The sequence below is a fragment of the Bubalus bubalis genome, chromosome X, assembly GCF_019923935.1.
Source record: "Bubalus bubalis isolate 160015118507 breed Murrah chromosome X, NDDB_SH_1, whole genome shotgun sequence".
Classification (NCBI taxonomy): Eukaryota; Metazoa; Chordata; class Mammalia; order Artiodactyla; family Bovidae; genus Bubalus; species Bubalus bubalis.
This window is the reverse complement of record NC_059181.1, coordinates 89,732,591-89,749,750: the sequence shown is the minus strand read 5'-3', so window position 1 is coordinate 89,749,750 and position 17,160 is coordinate 89,732,591. Positions and strand designations below refer to the sequence as shown.

Below are 17,160 nucleotides of genomic sequence, written 5' to 3'. Positions count from 1 at the left end.
GTCTGTGCAACCCCATAGACGGCAGCCCACCAGGCTCCCCGATCCCTGGGATTTTCCAGGAAGAACACTGGAGTGGGGTGCCATTTCCTTCTCCAATGCATGAAAGTGAAAAGTGAAAGTGAAGTTGCTTGGTCCTGTACGACTCTTGCGACCCAATGAACTGCAGCCTACCAGGCTCCTCCATCCATGGGATTTTCCAGGCAAGAGGCCTGGAGTGGGGTGCCATTGCCTTCTCCTTTGACTATGGAGCATTAGAGAAAAATTAGGGACGGATACATGGAAGAGGTGGCACTAAAGCTGCTGCTTCTTGAATACAGTTCATTCTCAACAGGCAGAGAATTAGAGATGGGAGGGACTAAAGAAGTCCACAATAAACGAATGGCGTAAGAAAAACCATTAATTATGGATAATAAAAGGTTATGTTGCACAATGGTGAATGGTTTGGTTCCACTAGATCATCATGAGAGCAGCAAGGTAGTGAGAAATAAGGCTGACTAGGTACGCCAATGCTAAATCTCAAAGGACCTCAGATTCTGACCAAAGAATCTGCTCCTGACTTTATAGCAAGTAGAGAGAGAATGAAGTTGTTTTAGATTAGTATCCTCTAAGCTCTGAACCTCAGAGCAATAATAGATTTCTGGTATCAATAAAATAAAGTTTTCCAACTTAAAATATATTACCTTAGAGAAATCACTGAAATATTTGGATGCTTGCTTTCTAGCATTTGTAATATAGGAAGAATCATCCACCTCACAAGATTACTTTGAACACTAAGCAAGATAAGGAAAGGGAAATGCATTTAACAAAGTATAAAACATACACAATATAAATGTTGAAAATTCATAACAAAGTATGCTGTGTGTGCTCAGTCATGTTCAACTCTTTGTGATCACATGGACAAGTATCCTGCCAGACTTCTCTGTCCATGCGATTTCACAGGCAAGAATACTGCAGTGAGTTGCCACTTCCTTCTCCAATAACAAAATATAGTGACCTAGATGATTCCCATAGTGACACACAGCCAAGTAAGCCAGGACAAGGCAACCTATTCAGGAATGCACAGTAACAGACTAAAACACAGAAGACTCTACAACACAGCCTTAGGAATAATTTTTTTATAAAGGCATAATTTCATAGGGCAAACTAATAGGATAATCTATCTTATTTGAGTCCCTTGATATTTACACGAGCTGGGTTCATCGTAACAGGTCACCCAGTTCAATCTACCAAATCTGATATTTGAATTCCCACCAAATACTTGGCCACATTATGTACAGTGGTGAAGAGCTGTGTATGTGCAGAACACATTATGTAGTACAGGGGTATAGAACTTTCTAAGGTTACAGTACAAAGTACTGAATTTATTCAGTTCAGTTCCTCAGTCTTGACCAACTCTTTGTGACCCCATGGACTGTAGCACGCCAGGCCTCCCTGTCTATCATCAACTCCCAGAGTTTACTCAAACTCATGTCCATGTCAGAAAAGTCTTTGTGACTTGGTAACAATGCATACCATTCAATCCACTCACTGTGTATTCAACACTTTTAACTAACCAGTTAAAAGCTCTTCAGGAAGATTACTTCTAAAATGCAGAATATATTGGAGAGCAGAGCAAAGATAATGAGAGGTTTTTATAGCAGACCAGGTCAAGAATCTGGAGTGGGAAAGGAGGAGGCAAAGGCAGGATGAGGGAGGGAAGAGAGGATGGAAACAGCAGGCCAGGTTACAGGAAGAGAGGGAGCAAAAGGAAGGGCCTGGGGATGGAGAGGAAAAGGCGAGGGAGGAGGTGGGACGCAGGGAAAGGGGAGGGGCATGAGGGAGAAACGGAGGGGGCTAGAGCCGTGGAGATGAAAAACATAGAGGAAGTGGGGGAAGGAACAGGAGGGAGAACAGAGAGGAAGGAGATGAGAGGGGGCTAGATAAAGGGGAGGGAGGATGGAGAGAAAGGACAGTGAGGCAGGGGTGGGGGATGCAGAGAACGGGGTGGGGACAGAAAGATTGGGTGGGGGGTTCAAGAGGATGGGTTGGGGGAGTGGGGGACTCAACAGAAGGGGAAGGGGGGCCAAGTGGAAGAAGAAAGGGGGACCCAGTGGAAAGGGCAGGAGATGCAGAGAATGGGACAGGGACAGAGAGGAAGGAGTAGCGGACCAAGAGGAAGGGCGGGAGGGAGTGAGTGAAAGAGGTGGGGGGAACCAAGGGGAAAAGGGGAACAATTGAAAGGGAAAGGGGGACTGAGTGGAAGGGGAGAGGGGGAACAGGGCAGAAGGGGAAGGGGGACTGATTGAAAAGGAAAAAGAGACCAACTGGAAAGGACAAGGACAGTGTGCAGAGAAGGGAGTGGGAATGGAGAGAAAGGAACCAGAGAGAAAGAGTTTGGGGGACCGAACAGAATGGGGGGAAACAGAAGAGGAGGCGGAACTGAATGGAAGGGAAGGGGTGAACTGAACAGAGGGGAGGGGGGTAACAGAGGGGAAGGGGGGACCAGGTGGAAGGGGAATGGGGGACTGAGTGGAATGTGCCAGGGATGCAGAGATTCGGAGAAAAGATCAAGAGGAAGGGGTGGAGTGAGGAAACCGAGCAGAAGAGCAGATGGACCAGGGGTACAAAGTGGAAGGGGATGGGGGAACTAAATGAAAGGGGACGGGGATGGAGAGCGGGGACACAGTGGAAGGGAAGGGGAGAACTAAGTGCAAGGGGCAGGATGCAGAGAAGAGGACCTGAGAGGAAGCGGTGGGGGAAACTGAGCAAAACGAGTGTACTGAGTGGAAGGGGAGTGGGGAATGGAAAGAGGAGGACAGAGCAGAAGGGGAGAGGGGAACTGAGTGGAAGGGGAATGGGGGACTGATTGCAAAGGACTGGGGTAACCAAAGGCAAGGGAGGAAGGATTGAAAGGGGAAGGGGGATCCCGAGTGGGAGGTGCAGCAGATGCAGAGAAGGGGATGGGGACAGAGAGAAAGGATAGGGGGACTCAGTGGAAGGTGTTGGGGGGGGAACTGATGGAAGGGGGTGCGTGTACCAAGCAGAAGGGGTGGGTGACAGAGAAAGGACCGAGAGAAAGGGGTGCAGACCCCAGGGTTAGGGGTGGGAGATGCAGAGAAAGAGGATGGGGACAGAGAGAAAGGACTGAGCAGAAGGGGTGATGGGACCTAATCGAAGGGGTTGGGGGGACCTAGAGTAAAGAGTGGGGGTGCAGAGAAGAGGGGGACAAAGAAAAAGGACTGAGAGGAAGGGGTCGGGGGACTAAGTGGAAGGGAAAGGGGGACTAAGCAGAAGGGGCAGGGGATGCTGAGAAGGGGATGGAGACCCAGAGGAAGGGTAAGGGAACCAAGCCAAAGGGGCGGGAGGGGGGGGGGATGGAGAGGAAGGGGAGGGGTTCTGAGTGGAATGGTGGGAGGACAGAGAGGGGGTCCCAGGGGAAGGAGTGGGGTGCAGAGAAAGGGAGGGGAACAGAGAAAGCACTGAGAGGAAGGGGAGGGGGGGCCATCAGAAGGGGAGGGAGGATGGAGAGGGAGCACCGAGTGGAAGGGAATGGGGGACCGATTGCAAGCCATGGGGGGAACCAAGGGGAAGGGGGGAAGACTGAAAGGAGAATGGGGACCTGGGGACTGGGCAGAAATGGAAGGGATCGGGCGGAAGGGGAAGGAGGGACTGAGTGGAAAGTGTGAGGGGTATGCAAAGAAGGGGATGGGGACGGAGAGAAAGAGTAGGGGGACCGAGTGCAAGGGTGGGGGGGAAACCGATGGAGGGGAAGAGGGCGCAGAAGGGGAAGGAGGGATGGACTGAAATGGCAAGGGAGACAGAGTGGAAAGGATGATGGGGTGGGGTGCAGAGAAGGGGATGGGGATGAAGGGTGGCAGGATCAAGTCAAAGGTGGGGGAGGAACCGGGAGGAAGGGGAGGGGGACCGAGCAGGAGGGGCTGGGGACCAAGAGGAAGGGGAGGAAGGGTTGGGGGAAACAGCAGAAAGAGAGGGAGGATGGAGGGGGGACCAAGCGGAAAGGGAGGGGGCAACTGACCAGAATGGAATAGGGGACCCATTGGAGGGGGAATGAGGGACTAATTGTAGGGGGTGGGGGAAATCAAGGGGAAGAGGAGAGGGCTCAGTGTACAGATACAGAGACTGGGATGGGGGCTGACAGAAAGGACCAGGAGGAAGGAGTGGGGAAACGGAGAGGAAGGGGTGGGGGGAACCGACCTGAAGGAGGGGGTACCGAGCAGGAGGGGAAGGGGAACCAAAAGGGGAGAGGGGACTGAGGGGAAGGGGTGGGGGGAAGTGAGGGGAAGCGCGGAACAAGTGAAAGGGGAAGTGGAACCGAGTGGAAGAGGGGGAATGCAGGGGAAGTGGGACAGAGAGGAAGGGTGGGGGGACCGAGCTGAAGAGGAGTGGGGACCAGTTGGAAGGGGCTGGGAGAATCCAGTGGAAGAGGAGGGAGGGGCCTATTGAAATGGGAAGAGGGACCAAGTGGAAGGGGCAAGGGATGCAGAGAAGGGGATGGGAGAGGTAGGGTAGAGGGACCCAGTGGAAGGGGAAAGTGGGAAGGATTGAAAGGGGAAGGGGGACCAAGTGGAAGCCGTGGGGGATGCAGAGAAGGGGATGGGTGGAGGGAAAGGGTAGGGGGACCCATCAGAATGGTGGGGGATGCAGAGAAGGGGGAAGGGGATGGAGAGAAAGGAAGGAGAGAAAGGGTTAGGGGGACAAAGAGGAAGGGGAGGGGGCACCGAGGGGAAGGGGTGGGGGATGCAGAGAAGAGGATGGGGATGGAAAAGAAGGGTGGAGGGACCTAGCCTAAGGGGAGGGAGGACAGAAGGGGGAACCAAGGGGAAGGGGAGGGGCACTGAGCAGAAGGGGAGGGATTCAGAAAGAAAGGACTGAGAGGAAGGGGCAGGGGAGGGGGGACCCAGAGGAAGGGCTGAGGAGTGGGTGTGAGGAAGAACAAGGGGAAGAGAGCAAGGACAGGGAAAAAGAAAAAGAATCTAGAGGACTTGTCAGGGAGAGGCAACAGTAATAGAAGAGAAAAGGTATTTCAGAGACAGAACTTGGGGCATATAACAAGATGCAAGAGGCAGGAATGGAAGGGCATACAGGAGTCATAGATGACTGAGAATTAGTGTTTGAATACATTTTACATGCCAATAAAACACCCAGTAATGGAATAAAGGAAGTTAGATATAAAGTATGTTGGAACTCAGGAGAAAAGCCAAGGAACAGCTACATTAAGAGGTGAGATTTAAGAACAAGAAGGCAGAAAGGCAGCTAAAGCTGGGCTCCTTGGCACAGAAAATGTGTTTAGGTTGATTGATCAAACATTTGGAGCAATACCTGTGTCTGGGGATGCCCAAAAGAAACTGGCCCACGATGGACTCACTCTAGTGCCTCTGGTCTCATTGAGAAGCAGTTCAAAGTGAACTAGCCCCACAAGTCTGAATTCATTGCTGGCTTTGGCCAAATGGACCCATGAAGTACATCTTTTCATCAGGTCTTATATTGGCCAGGCATGTTTTACTCTGGAATCCCTTGACAATGACAGCTTAGAGTCTAAATTTCATAAGAAGCTTATTTTCAAGTCCTAGCTCAGGATAATTAAAGCACACATTGCACACTCAACATTTATCTTTCTCCACCAAGTTGGCTCTGAACACAGCTTCTTAGTGTAGGCTCAGGAGACAAACCTCAGGGGTTAAGGGTTGCAGGCTGCTAGCTATGGCTAGAAACCAGCCCTGAGAAGCCCTGTTAGGCCACATCTTGAGATTGAGCAGTAATTTGCCTTACTTTTAGGTCTTATTACTAAACAGCTGAAATTTAGGATGTTTTTTATTTCTTCCATTTGGGTCACAGGGCATTTTCACCAAGGAGGTTACAGTACCTCTTCAAATGGAGAAGGCAACACGTGCATTCTTCTAACAGATCTGGCTCCTATCAGTACTGCCAGTCAAAGAAATATCCAAGTCCAAGGGAGAAAATGTAGTTTTTTTCTCCTTTAAGTTTCATCATATTACAGCAACCTGTCACAGAATCTACTCAAACCATTAAGTTGTACACAGGACTGACTCCCTTTCAGGAACAGATAGAAACATACAATTGTGTTTTACCAAAGTATGATCATTTCAACCATATTTTAATTCATTTCACTTTCTCAGCCTATCCTCTTCTCAAACAGCAAATGTTTTACCCTGAGCCATTTCAATGATTTATGCAAGCCAACGTAATTGATAAAGTCAAGTTTTTTTTTTTTTAAACAAAGCTGGAATAGCTTTTCTTTCTTATAAGGGTGAACTCTTTAGAGCCCAGGTTCCCAACCTCTGGGCCATGGACCACTTCTGCCAGATTAGTGACAATATTAGATTAGAAATCAAGTGTACAATAAATGTAATGAACTTGAATCATCCCAAAACCATCCCCCCCACCACCCCAGTCCATGGAAAAACTGTCCTCCTTAAAACTGGTCCCTGGCACCAAAAAGGTTGGGGACCGCTGCTTTAGAGTATGTCTTCTTAAAGCCAAATAAAACTTCAGCTCTTAGTACCTGCAGAGACGTATGTCAAGTGGGTAATTTGGGCTATTCCCCAGGTAGCCATGCCATCCATTACACCCTGCCAAGTAGCATATGCCTGTATGGATTCTATCACTAATTATTGGTAAACAAGGAAGTTCTACTCAGTTAAAGAACAGTGTCCCAGGAAAGGAATAGGTAAATCAAGACTCAGACTCAATTTGGCCAGTAAATACTACAATCTAGAGGCACCCCTAAGTTCCCCATACCTGATCAGCACCTTTAGCCTCTGCATCCAGACATCCTGGCATTAGGAGTCTCATAGAAATGGAAAACGGTCCCATTGCTCAACCGGAGTTAAGACCACCCAGAAATTATTGAGGGCCACAGAGGCCATACTGTAAAACCAGCTTAAGTCCCTAGCTCTTCTACTCTGAAGGTCTGGTCTTGACCCATCAGACAGAAACACAAATGGCCATGGCTCACAGTCACCAGGACATCTTTGGTTACCACGTGCTCCTCCTTCCAACCAGCTGGAGCTAGAGTGGGCAAACCAGGAACCTTTGGTGCCACAACATTTTACCTGGATTTAAATACTTTCTATTTAAATTATCTGTTTCAACTGCATGTGATTGCAGGCTATCTAGTCCAAGGCAGCCCCCAAGTTGGACAGCTCACACGGTGAGCAGGTGGCTCAGAGTCAGAGCCATTGCATCGGGTCCAGCCACAGCACAGCCCAGTCGGATAGCAGTGGCCCTCTAACAGGTTGTTCTGTGCAGGAGGAGTACAAAGGATGGAGTGGGCACAGGTAGGCACTTCCACTACAACCCTGGCTCAGGTATATCTGGAAATGTCACTCACTCTAGGCCCCAGGTTAGTTGCCTCATTCCTGTTTGGGGAAGCAAGTGATGCTGGGGAAAAAAAGGCCTCCTGAGCCACAAGACCAGGCAGAAGCTGAAGACCCTGTTGGCAAGAAGCCCAGTAGCAAAGCATTCAATGAGGACCACTGCCCCTGACTCCTCAAGGAGAGACCATGCCGGGGTTGGCGGCATCAGGGGAAGTGGATCTCAATCCTCCACACCTGTGCTGGACACTTCTTCCCTCCCAGGGGCCCAGTAACCAAGGCAGCCTTCCTGAGCAGCACAAAGGTGCTAAACCTGCAAGGCTTCAGGGAAAAGTCCTTCCCTTCCTCTCTTTCTCCTTCCTTGGGGGTCTGACCCCCAGCTGTGTGGCATGTTTAATAATCTATAATTTGGCTTCCCTGACCAGGAAAAGACAGCCTTCTTGAAAGTCAACAGAAGATGAAACTGAATGAACTGGTGGGGGATAGATTATTCCTGAATAGACCCCCGCCCACACACACACACACACACACACACACACACCCACACCCACACACACCCACACACCCCCACCCATCCCCCCCACCCCCCACCACCCCTCCAGAGTAGCTTTCAGCCAAGAGGTACTTTTCAAACACTCCAGCCCAGGCATAACTTATGTGGGAGGCATGGAGGAAACAAATATGTTTACTAACACCTCCTGCAAATTCCCTGGGTCATAGAGATGGGGGGGGGTGGGCCCACCTCGGCCTCAGGGGGATGGTGCAGGAACTAGAAGGAAACCCTGGAACAGAGAATTCTTATAACTGTACACTTCCTTTGCCAGATCTCTCTGCTTAAGAATTTTTTTCTTAAACATTTGATAGTGACAAATCAAGCTAGTTGCTCCAATGGCAGACCCAGGGTGGCAAGTCGGGTCACATGCAGTGGCTGTCCCTCCTCTCCCTCTCTGGGGTCCCTTTGCAAGGAGTTAGAAGTGCAGCTTAGCGCTTGTGGCTCCTTTCCCTCGTGCAATGGTTCAGAGAAGGTCACTCAACCCGAGAAACCAGCTCAAGGGGGAGCAGAGTTTCCTCTGGGACAGGAGACGTGGCACCCCAGGATCTGAGCTGGGGTCCATTCAGGTTCTCAAGGCAGGCGGGCCTAGATGCCCTCTCTGCCCTCTGATCGCCAAAGCTCTCCTCTGTTTCGGGCTCGCTGGGAATCCCCAGGAGCGGGAATGTATTGCTGGGGAACACCTCACTGCTCCGCCCAGGAGCCACCTTCAGCCCCATCCCCTCGCCCATTGCTCTCCTGGCTTCTGGCACAACTGTGGGTAGAGTCAGAAAGAAGCACTCAGTAGGATAGTGCCTTCCAGGCTACAGAGCCCGTGCTCCAGCCGCAGAGACCACAAAGATACAGCAGGAGAAATGTAATGCACAGGCGAGCCAGCACCTGCAGGCGGGCTCCAGCTCCTCCTCGGCTAGGAGCCCCTGGCCCTGGGAGCTCTGGTCCCTAAACTTTCTCAGAAGGATAAATGAGGGAAAAGGAAACCGGCCTGACGCGGGGACCAGAGATGCAGGAGAGGCAGAGTCCCCGTTGGCCTCAGCCGGCCTGCTCTCTGAGGTCACCTGCACATTCTCCCCTGGCCCTCACCAGCTAACTGTCCGATTTTGAAAATGGACATTACCTGTCTGAGTCTTGCAAAACAGCCGGGGCGTCCAGCGGGGCTCAAGCGTGCCGTTCCATGTCGGGGCGATCGCGGTCCAGGATGAGATAGAGAACTAGGTTGCAGAGAGCCCGGGCTCAAGCTTCCCAGGCGACAAGGGAGGCTGCCCGAAGGCGAGGGGCCCGGAAGAGGCGTAGGGAAGACGGCTGTTTCCAGAGCAGCCAGACAGGGCAGCCCCGCCCGTTTTCTCCAACTCCCAGTCCTAGCCAAAGAGGATGCTAGAAAACTTCTCCGCGCCCAAGGAAGATTTCTAGAGTTCGGCAGCGCTTCTGTGGACTTTAGGGGGAGCTGACCAGGGAGAGGTTTAAAGAGGGCTCCTAAATCACTGAGCCGCTACGCTGGAAACCAGGTGCCTCCTCTTGGCTCCGTGGCCAGAGTCTCCTAAGTCTCCTGCCTCTCAGCCTCTTCCTTCTCCAAGACTTTGCTTCGGAGCAGCCTTACTCCAGCCCCACCTCGTCTTGGCCAAAGGGTGCAGGGTGGGAAGCCGGCGCGTCGGCCCGTGGCCCCTACGCCCCTCACGAGGCACACTTGCCCCAGAGGTCCTAAAAGCCCTGGCGGCAGTGCAGGCAGCAGGTGTGAACTCTGCCTGCCCGTCTCTCTCCTGCCGGTTCGCGGCTCCAACCTTATCTGGGAACCTTCTCCAGCCAGTGCACAAAAGCCTATATTATCTCCCCTAGCTCCGAAGAAGGAGCGGTACTCGGGAAGTGCGCTCCAGGCTTGCCTCACATCCTGCCACCGCGGCTGCCGCTTCCAGAATTTGCCTAGAGCGGGGGTAGGAGGGCAGTGGAAATCACCTACAGCTGCGTCTCGGTCGCTAACAGTTTGGTGCCTCCGGGCTGACTGATTACACCGGGGAGGAGGAGGGGATTAGAGAGAATAGCTCCGGCGCGTCACGGAAAAGGGTTACTGCTGCTCCTCCTCCTCTTCCACACCCCTTTGGATTCCAACCCCGAGTTCCCCCATCCCCTGGTTAAAAAGAGAGAGAGAGACAGAGAGAGAGAGAAAAGCACTTCCCTCTTACCTTTCCCGGGAGAAAGTGCGTCCCAGCAGCGCCGTCTAGCGTCCTTACCGGAGTACGCCAGCCTAAAGGGCTAGGCCGAGCGCGGAACCCAGTGAGTGAAGGCAGGGAAAACCGCTAAGCAAAGTTTGTCAACTATCCCGATCCCCAGTTCCACCCGTTGAGCAGGTATCTAGTTCAGCCAGGAGTTCACCTGTTTGGTTCCCCCCAGGCCAGACCGTAGTGTTATTAAAGACGCATGCCGCCTAAATGTATTCATAATGTGAGCTTCTGAGTACCAGAGAGGACTCCTCTTATCCACACCTCCCACGTTAGAGATCCTTAAGTCTCTGGGTTCTCCAGACCCGCCGGGCAAACGGTTGGCAAGGAGGGCTGGGACCCCAGGATGGGCTCTGAGATAGAACCCGGGCACCAAAACCAGGCAGTGATTGTTTATGCCATGCCCTGAGGCTTGCCAGAGGTGCTCCTGACTACGTGAGTCTTCAAGGTCATGAAACCCAGGAGGTCCTCTCTTTAAAGAGTGATGGGAGAGAGGGGCAACGACTCAGGAACTGACAGGGTTTGAAATGCAACAGATAAAGAGACCGGTTTCTATGCCAGGTATCTCCCAGAGCGTTCTGCTCCGCTCACTGGCACCTTGCTGATTAACACACTTAACAGGATTGCTCATTTAACGGGTCAGCTAAGCGCTATGCTCCAGCATTTGCTGCTGCGCTAGGCTCCTATTAATTTGTCTTTCTCTAAGCTCTCTCCAGCTGTTCTCCTGAGGCTACTCCATCGCTCTGCATTAGCTGCGGAGAGTGACGCGAGCAAGCGAGCCAAAGACTGAGACAGAGACCGGAACGGACAGCTAGAACAGAACGTTCTGTGCGCGCGGCGAGCCTGCGGACCCACACCTTGCTTCAGTTTCCGTGACTATTTGGCCTTGATCCACTATCCCCTGGACTTTTAAGGCCGAGACTGTGCACAACTAAAGTTACCGTCCCTGTCTCACTTTTCATGACAAGTTTATGAATTCTTTTTTCCCATTGACCATCTCAGAAAATTTGGCAAAACCCCACCCTGGAAAATTCTTTCTGCAATTGGTTAGGTCCAGGGATCGAGAGAGGTCAGGTGTGGAAGGAAAGGTCCTTTTGGCAGGAACCAAGTTATCCTCCCAGGTGTTTGGTGTTTATAGGTGCAGTGTGGTGGGGGGAGGGCTGTATTTTGAAACAGCGGAAAGATCTTAGAATTTCTGCTTCTGTTGTCCTCTTTTCAGATACAAGCTCAGTCTTCCGATGGGGACTAGAGAGCCAGTTTTCCCTTGCTCTTTGCTATAAAGCTCATGTAAACGTCCTTCTGCCTGAGTGCCTGCCCTGAGCAATCCGGATCACAACTTCCAGCCATCCAGCTGCACCTGCATTAATGTTTTTCCGGCTCAACGTAAAGTGCTTCCAAAAGGCTGGGAACTGCAGCAATTCAGGGTGGAAGAACACTGCCTCTTCACATCTCACCTGCCTAATGCCTCCACTCTTGCCTTTAGCATAGCCCCAAGCCCTCATGCCCTGGGCCCTAGCTGAGCAGCTAGGCTGTCTATAGGTGAGGCCATCTGGCCAAACCAGGAGAGCTCTCATTTACATATAAAGGTGTTAAGGAGCCAGCAGCCAGGACAAAGGGAGCTAACCCAGGGTAGCAGCCAATAATAAATATCCCTAAGCAATTTGTCAAGTAAACAAGAGATTTTAAAGAAATAACAAGAAACAAACAAGCAAACAAACACCTAGAAAGCACTGTTCCTGTGGAGCCCTTTTATCATCTTTTATGTCCAATTCCACCTAACTTTACTCTAACACTCAGTGCCTTTTTGTATACAAGTTCTATGTCTCCTGCCCTATCAAAACTCACTCTCCCATGTACCTACCACACTTTCAGTACTCTTCCTGCTGATGACAATGTGTCGGTGTTCCAGTCTGATAAATACCTAACTAGTCTAGCTAACCTTACTCCCCTGGGTAATATCATCCTTCACCAGAGGCTTTGAGAAGATTTTCCACAATTGAAGAATTCAGGCACTATGGCAGACCAGTGGATTTTCTTTGGATGGAGGAAGGGCTCTTGGTACCCATCAAAGAGGGCTGCTGTTTGGCCTATTCAGCAGTTCTGGCTTATGGTTAAATGAAGTTATTGCAAGAGAGTCAAGGAATATAGGAATAAGGAGATCAAACAGGAACAAAATGCCAAGAAGATGGGAAGGAACCACTGACTTCTCAAAAATAATGTCTGGGACCTTGCTCCTCAAAGTGATATCCATAACCAGCAGCATTGGGGCATCACCTGGCAGCTTGCTAGAATTGCAGAATCTTAGAACCCAGCCCCGGAGAAGGCAATGGCACCCCACTCCAGTACTCTTGCCTGGAAAATCCCATGGACGGAGGAGCCTGGTGGGCTGCAGTCCATGAGTCAGACACGACTGAGCGACTTCACTTTCACTTTTCACTTTCATGCATTAGAGAAGGAAATGGCAACCCACTCCAGTGGTCTTGCCTGGAGAATCCCAGGGACAGAGGAGCCTGGTAGGAGGCTGTCTTTGGGGCCATCTACAGAGTCGGAAACAACTGAAGCGACTTAGCAGCAGCAGCAGACCCCAACCCCAGAACTACTGAATTAGAAACTTCACAAGTTTTTTAACAAGAAACTTAACAAGACCCTCAGGTGACTGCAAACACATATTAACAATTGAAAAGCATTTTAAAGAAAACCTTTCAACTCTGCCTAGCCCAGGAGAGGAAAAGGACAGTTAGTGTAATCACCTAAGGATCTAAAAATAGGGTCTGGCACCACCATTGTCAGATGATAAACACCACAGAACAAGGCCAGAAATGAGGCCCAATATATATCAAGTTATAGTTAGCAGCTCTACCTACAGACGGCCTGTTTGCAAAACTGTCCTTAGTTACATGAAGAAATAGATGAGAATGTGTCATAGCTTAAAATAATTCTATCACTACCACTGAACAAACAGATCGATTCCCATGTTCCACTAGAGGAGGGTCAGTATCATCTATTAAGAACAGAATTTTACACAGTTCAGCAAACTATGGGTACTCAATATATGCTCGCCAATTAATGGCGAGAAGAGCTAATAACCATTTAGTGAAGCCAAAAGTATTTATGAAATTAAAAATTGTGATAAGTAGCTTTGCAAAAAAAATAAACAAAAAAATATGCTGAATTGAAATGTATCTCTTCCAAAGGCAAATTTCAAAGTTACCTATTATGATAATACAGTGAGACTAGAGAACAAATAGTTATTGAGTGTCTGCTCATTTACCAGGTGTCCTACATACTTGATCTTATTTCATCCATGTTTCTAGACTTGGATGATGGCCAAAATTACCAGTTTGGCACCTTGTTAAAGATTCCTGGAACCATGCCGCAGATCTATTAAATGAGAATCTCAAGCAATGAACCACCTCAAAAGAGGAGCACCTTTCTAAGCAAAACTTAAAACCCAGGAACCATAAGAGAATGATAAATTTTACTATGTACTAATTAAACAGTTCTCCAAAGCGGGGGGAACCCACAATAAGCAAAGTCAAAAGACAAATCATAAACTAGGAGAAAAATTGCAACAACCAAAGGGAGAATTTTATTACTATATAAAGGGCTCTTAGGAATTAATTAGAAAAATAATCAACCCAACAGAAAAATAGGCAAAGGACATGAATAGATTCTACATGTGAATGGATATGTATGCATGGGGAAATAACTGCAAACTAAACCATAATGGCAAAGAATAGGTATTCCATAGTATTGATACCTAGTGTTGGCAAGCATGTAAAGAAATAGAGCCTCTCATTCACAGTTAGCTGGAGCATAAAATAGTGTGACCACTTTGGAGAACAATATGTCAATGTCCATAAAGATTACTGGCATGAACTGAATCACCATACACATACTCATATATGAAAAGATATTTCAAGAAATTGGCAACAGTGATTCTTTTTTGGAAGAAGGGATCACTGGCAATGTGAAGTGAGATTGTTTTATTATGTTTTACTACATATGAGGTGGTACATTGGAATTTGTTACACCCTCACCTTTAAAGAATTATCCATTTGCACTCTTTATCTTGTGACTTTGAGTACCTCCCGCTAGAGTAAGAGGAGCGTATTTCCCCAATTCCACTGTGGTTGGCCACATGACTTGCTATGAGCAAAGGACTAGGAGCAGACAATCTTAATGGCTTGGCTCCTCATGCTTCTGCTACCTACCAGTAGTCCTGGGTAGTTCCTGGTCCAAAGACAATAAGACACACAAACTAAACCTAAAACCAGCCCACAGTGTGAGGCCAAGCCCAGGCAAGCCCAAAAGAGATGAGGTAAACCCAAGCTGACTTACAAACTTGTGAATAGGAAGCAGATGCTTATTGTATGACACTGATACCTTGTGGGGGTTTTATCATAATGCATTATTTTAACAATAACTGACTAATGAAATTCCCTTTATGCTTAGAAATATTTACTATGTGCATTATTTTCCACCTAACAAGGATTTTTAAAATCATAAATAACTATCTATCATTAGGACATAGGTTGAATAAAACATGGAACATCAGTACATACTTTCTACTACAGACTTATGTTAAATTTAATCCCAGTGATAAATAGAAATGTTATTCCTATACAGTTGTGTTCATGTTTTCCCATTTTTCTCCCATTAGTATTATACATACCATATTCCATCACTGTTATAATTATTATATTATATGATTTATGTCTTTTTAAAGAAACTGAGAGAAGAAAGGAAATCAAATATATGTTTATATTGTTTGTATTGTTAGCCTTATTTACCATGTCTGGTTCTCTCATTTTTCCCTGTGGATATGAGTTACCTTCTGCTGCAGTTTCCTTTAATATAACATTGCTTCCACCAACCTCATTTGTGCTGTTATTGTCAAATATTACAGCTCTACATGTTATAATCCCCACAGCACAAACACACAATTGCTTTTTATATCAGTGAGAATAAAGGGAAAGAAATATTTATGTATATTGTCAAAACTGCCTTTACTGATGCTGTTTATTTTTCTTCATGTGGACTGAAATTACTTTGCAGGTAACTTGCTTTCATATTGGTGATGGTGGTGGCTTAAGTCACTAAGTTGTGTACAACTCTTCGTGACCCCATGGACTGTAGCCTGCCAGGCTCCCCTGTCCATGGGATTATCCTGGCAAGAATACTGGAGTGAGTTGCCATTTCCTTCTCTGGGGGATCTTCCCAACCCAAGAATCGAACTCAAGTCTTCTACACTGCAGGTGGATTATTTACTGCTGAGTCACTAGGGAAGCCTGGTTCATACTAAAGAAACTCAATTAGCACTTCTTAAAATTAAAATGGGTCTTTTGCAACAAATTCTATCATTATTATTTAATTTGAGAATGTTTTTATTTTGCCTTAATTTTTGAAATTTCCTTTTGTTGGGTATGAATTCCTAATTCAAAGCTCTTTTTTTCTTTCAGCATTTTGGGTATGTCATTCCACTGCTTTCTGGCCTCCACTGTTTGAGAAAAACTATCTTTTACTCTTTATTAGGGTTTTGATGTACATGACAAGTCATTTTTCTCTTGATGCTTTTAAGATTTTTCTCTTTGTCTCTCAGAATTTTAACTATGATGTCTCTCCATATGGGTCTCTTGGTCTTTATGCTTTTTATAGTTCATTGACCTTCTTGGATATGTAAATTAATGTTCATCAAATAAGGAAAGTTTTCAGCTATTATTTCCTCAAATTATTTCTCTACTTCTCTTTTCCCCTCCTTCAGGTACTTCTATTATGCATAATTTGGTGTGCTTTAATGGCATCCCACATTTTTCCAAGTCCCTATTCTTTTCTCATTATCTTTTTCTCTCTGTTCTTCAGATTGCATGCCTGTGCGCTAAGTTGTTTCAGTTGTATCCGACTCTGTGTGACCCCATGGACTGTAGCCCACCAGGCTCCTCTGTCCATGGGATTCTCCAGGCAAGAATCCTGGAGTGGATTGCCATGCCCTCCTCCAGGGGATCTTCATGACCCAGGGATCGAACCCACATCTCTATGTCTCCTGCATTGGCAGACAGGTTCTTTACCACTAGCACCACCTGGGAAGCCCTATTCTTTAGATTACCTAATATCTAATAATCTGTGGGCTTCCTAAGTGGCTCAGTGGTAAAGAATCTGCCTGCCAAGCAGGAGATGCAGGTTGGATCTCTGGGTCAGGAAGCTCTCCTGGAGAAGAAAATGGCAACCCACTCCAGTATTCTTGCCTGAAAAATCTGATGGGTAGAGAAGCCTGACAGGCTACAGTCCATGGGATCGAAAAAGACTCAGACAAGACTTAGGGTCTAAAACAACCACAACAATCTATCTTCAAATTCATCAACTTTTTTCTTCTTTCAGTTCAAGTCTACTGTTGGGCTCCTCTAATAAATTTTCACTTATGTTATGGTACTTTTCAGCTCCAGAATTTCCATTTAGTTTTTTTATAAGTTGTATCTCTTAATTGTTATTATCTGTTTGATTATATTTTCATCATAAATTGTTTTACTTCTTTAAGGTGGCTCAGACAGTAAACAATCCACTTGTAATGTGGGAGACCTGGGTTTGATCCCTGGGCTGGAAAGATCCTCTAGAAAAGGGAATGGCTACCCACTCCAGTATTCTGGCCTGGAGAATTCCATGGACAGAGGAGCGTAGCAAGCTACAGTCCATGGGTCGCACTGAACAACTTTCACTAAGCATAGTTTACTTTAATTATTTAAACATACTTATAGTGACATCTCTGAAGTGTTTGTCTGTTACACCTGACATTTTGGCCCCCATCTAGAAAGTTTCTATTGTTGTTTTTCTCTTTATTATAAATGAGTCATGCTTTCCTGGCTTGTTTGTTTTCACCTATCTTGTTATCTGGGGTTAAAAATTGGAGATTTAAGGGAATGTAGCAACTCTGGACACTGATTCCCCTCCCGACTCTCTGGGGCTTTTTTTTTGCTTGTTGTTTATTTGTTCAATAACTTGGATAAGATATTTTAGTGAAGTCTGTTTTCCTAACATGTGAAGCCTTTGGTGTCATTCCTCAGAGGACAAA

General features: G+C 47.5%; 1 protein-coding gene and 1 long non-coding RNA gene across 4 annotated transcripts in view; one reads left to right on the top strand and one right to left on the bottom strand.

Annotated features, from left to right (window-relative positions):
- Positions 1-9,749, bottom strand: part of IL1RAPL2 (interleukin 1 receptor accessory protein like 2) — a 1,184,233-nt gene extending 1,174,484 nt beyond the window's left edge. The window contains exon 1 of the mRNA XM_025277392.3: positions 8,999-9,749. The gene's annotated coding sequence lies outside the window, so the exon portion shown is untranslated. The remainder of the gene's footprint in view (positions 1-8,998) is intronic.
- Positions 9,750-9,776: 27 nt separating this feature from the next.
- LOC123332050 lies at positions 9,777-12,440 on the top strand. Of its 3 annotated transcripts, XR_006548897.2 has the most exons (3): positions 9,777-10,223; positions 10,801-11,215; positions 11,314-12,440. It is a non-coding gene; the product is annotated as an uncharacterized LOC123332050 (long non-coding RNA). The 3 variants fall into 3 exon arrangements; XR_006548898.2 differs by having other exon boundaries at positions 9,777-10,149; positions 10,801-12,440; XR_006548896.2 differs by having other exon boundaries at positions 10,801-12,440.
- Positions 12,441-17,160: the final 4,720 nt, after the last annotated feature.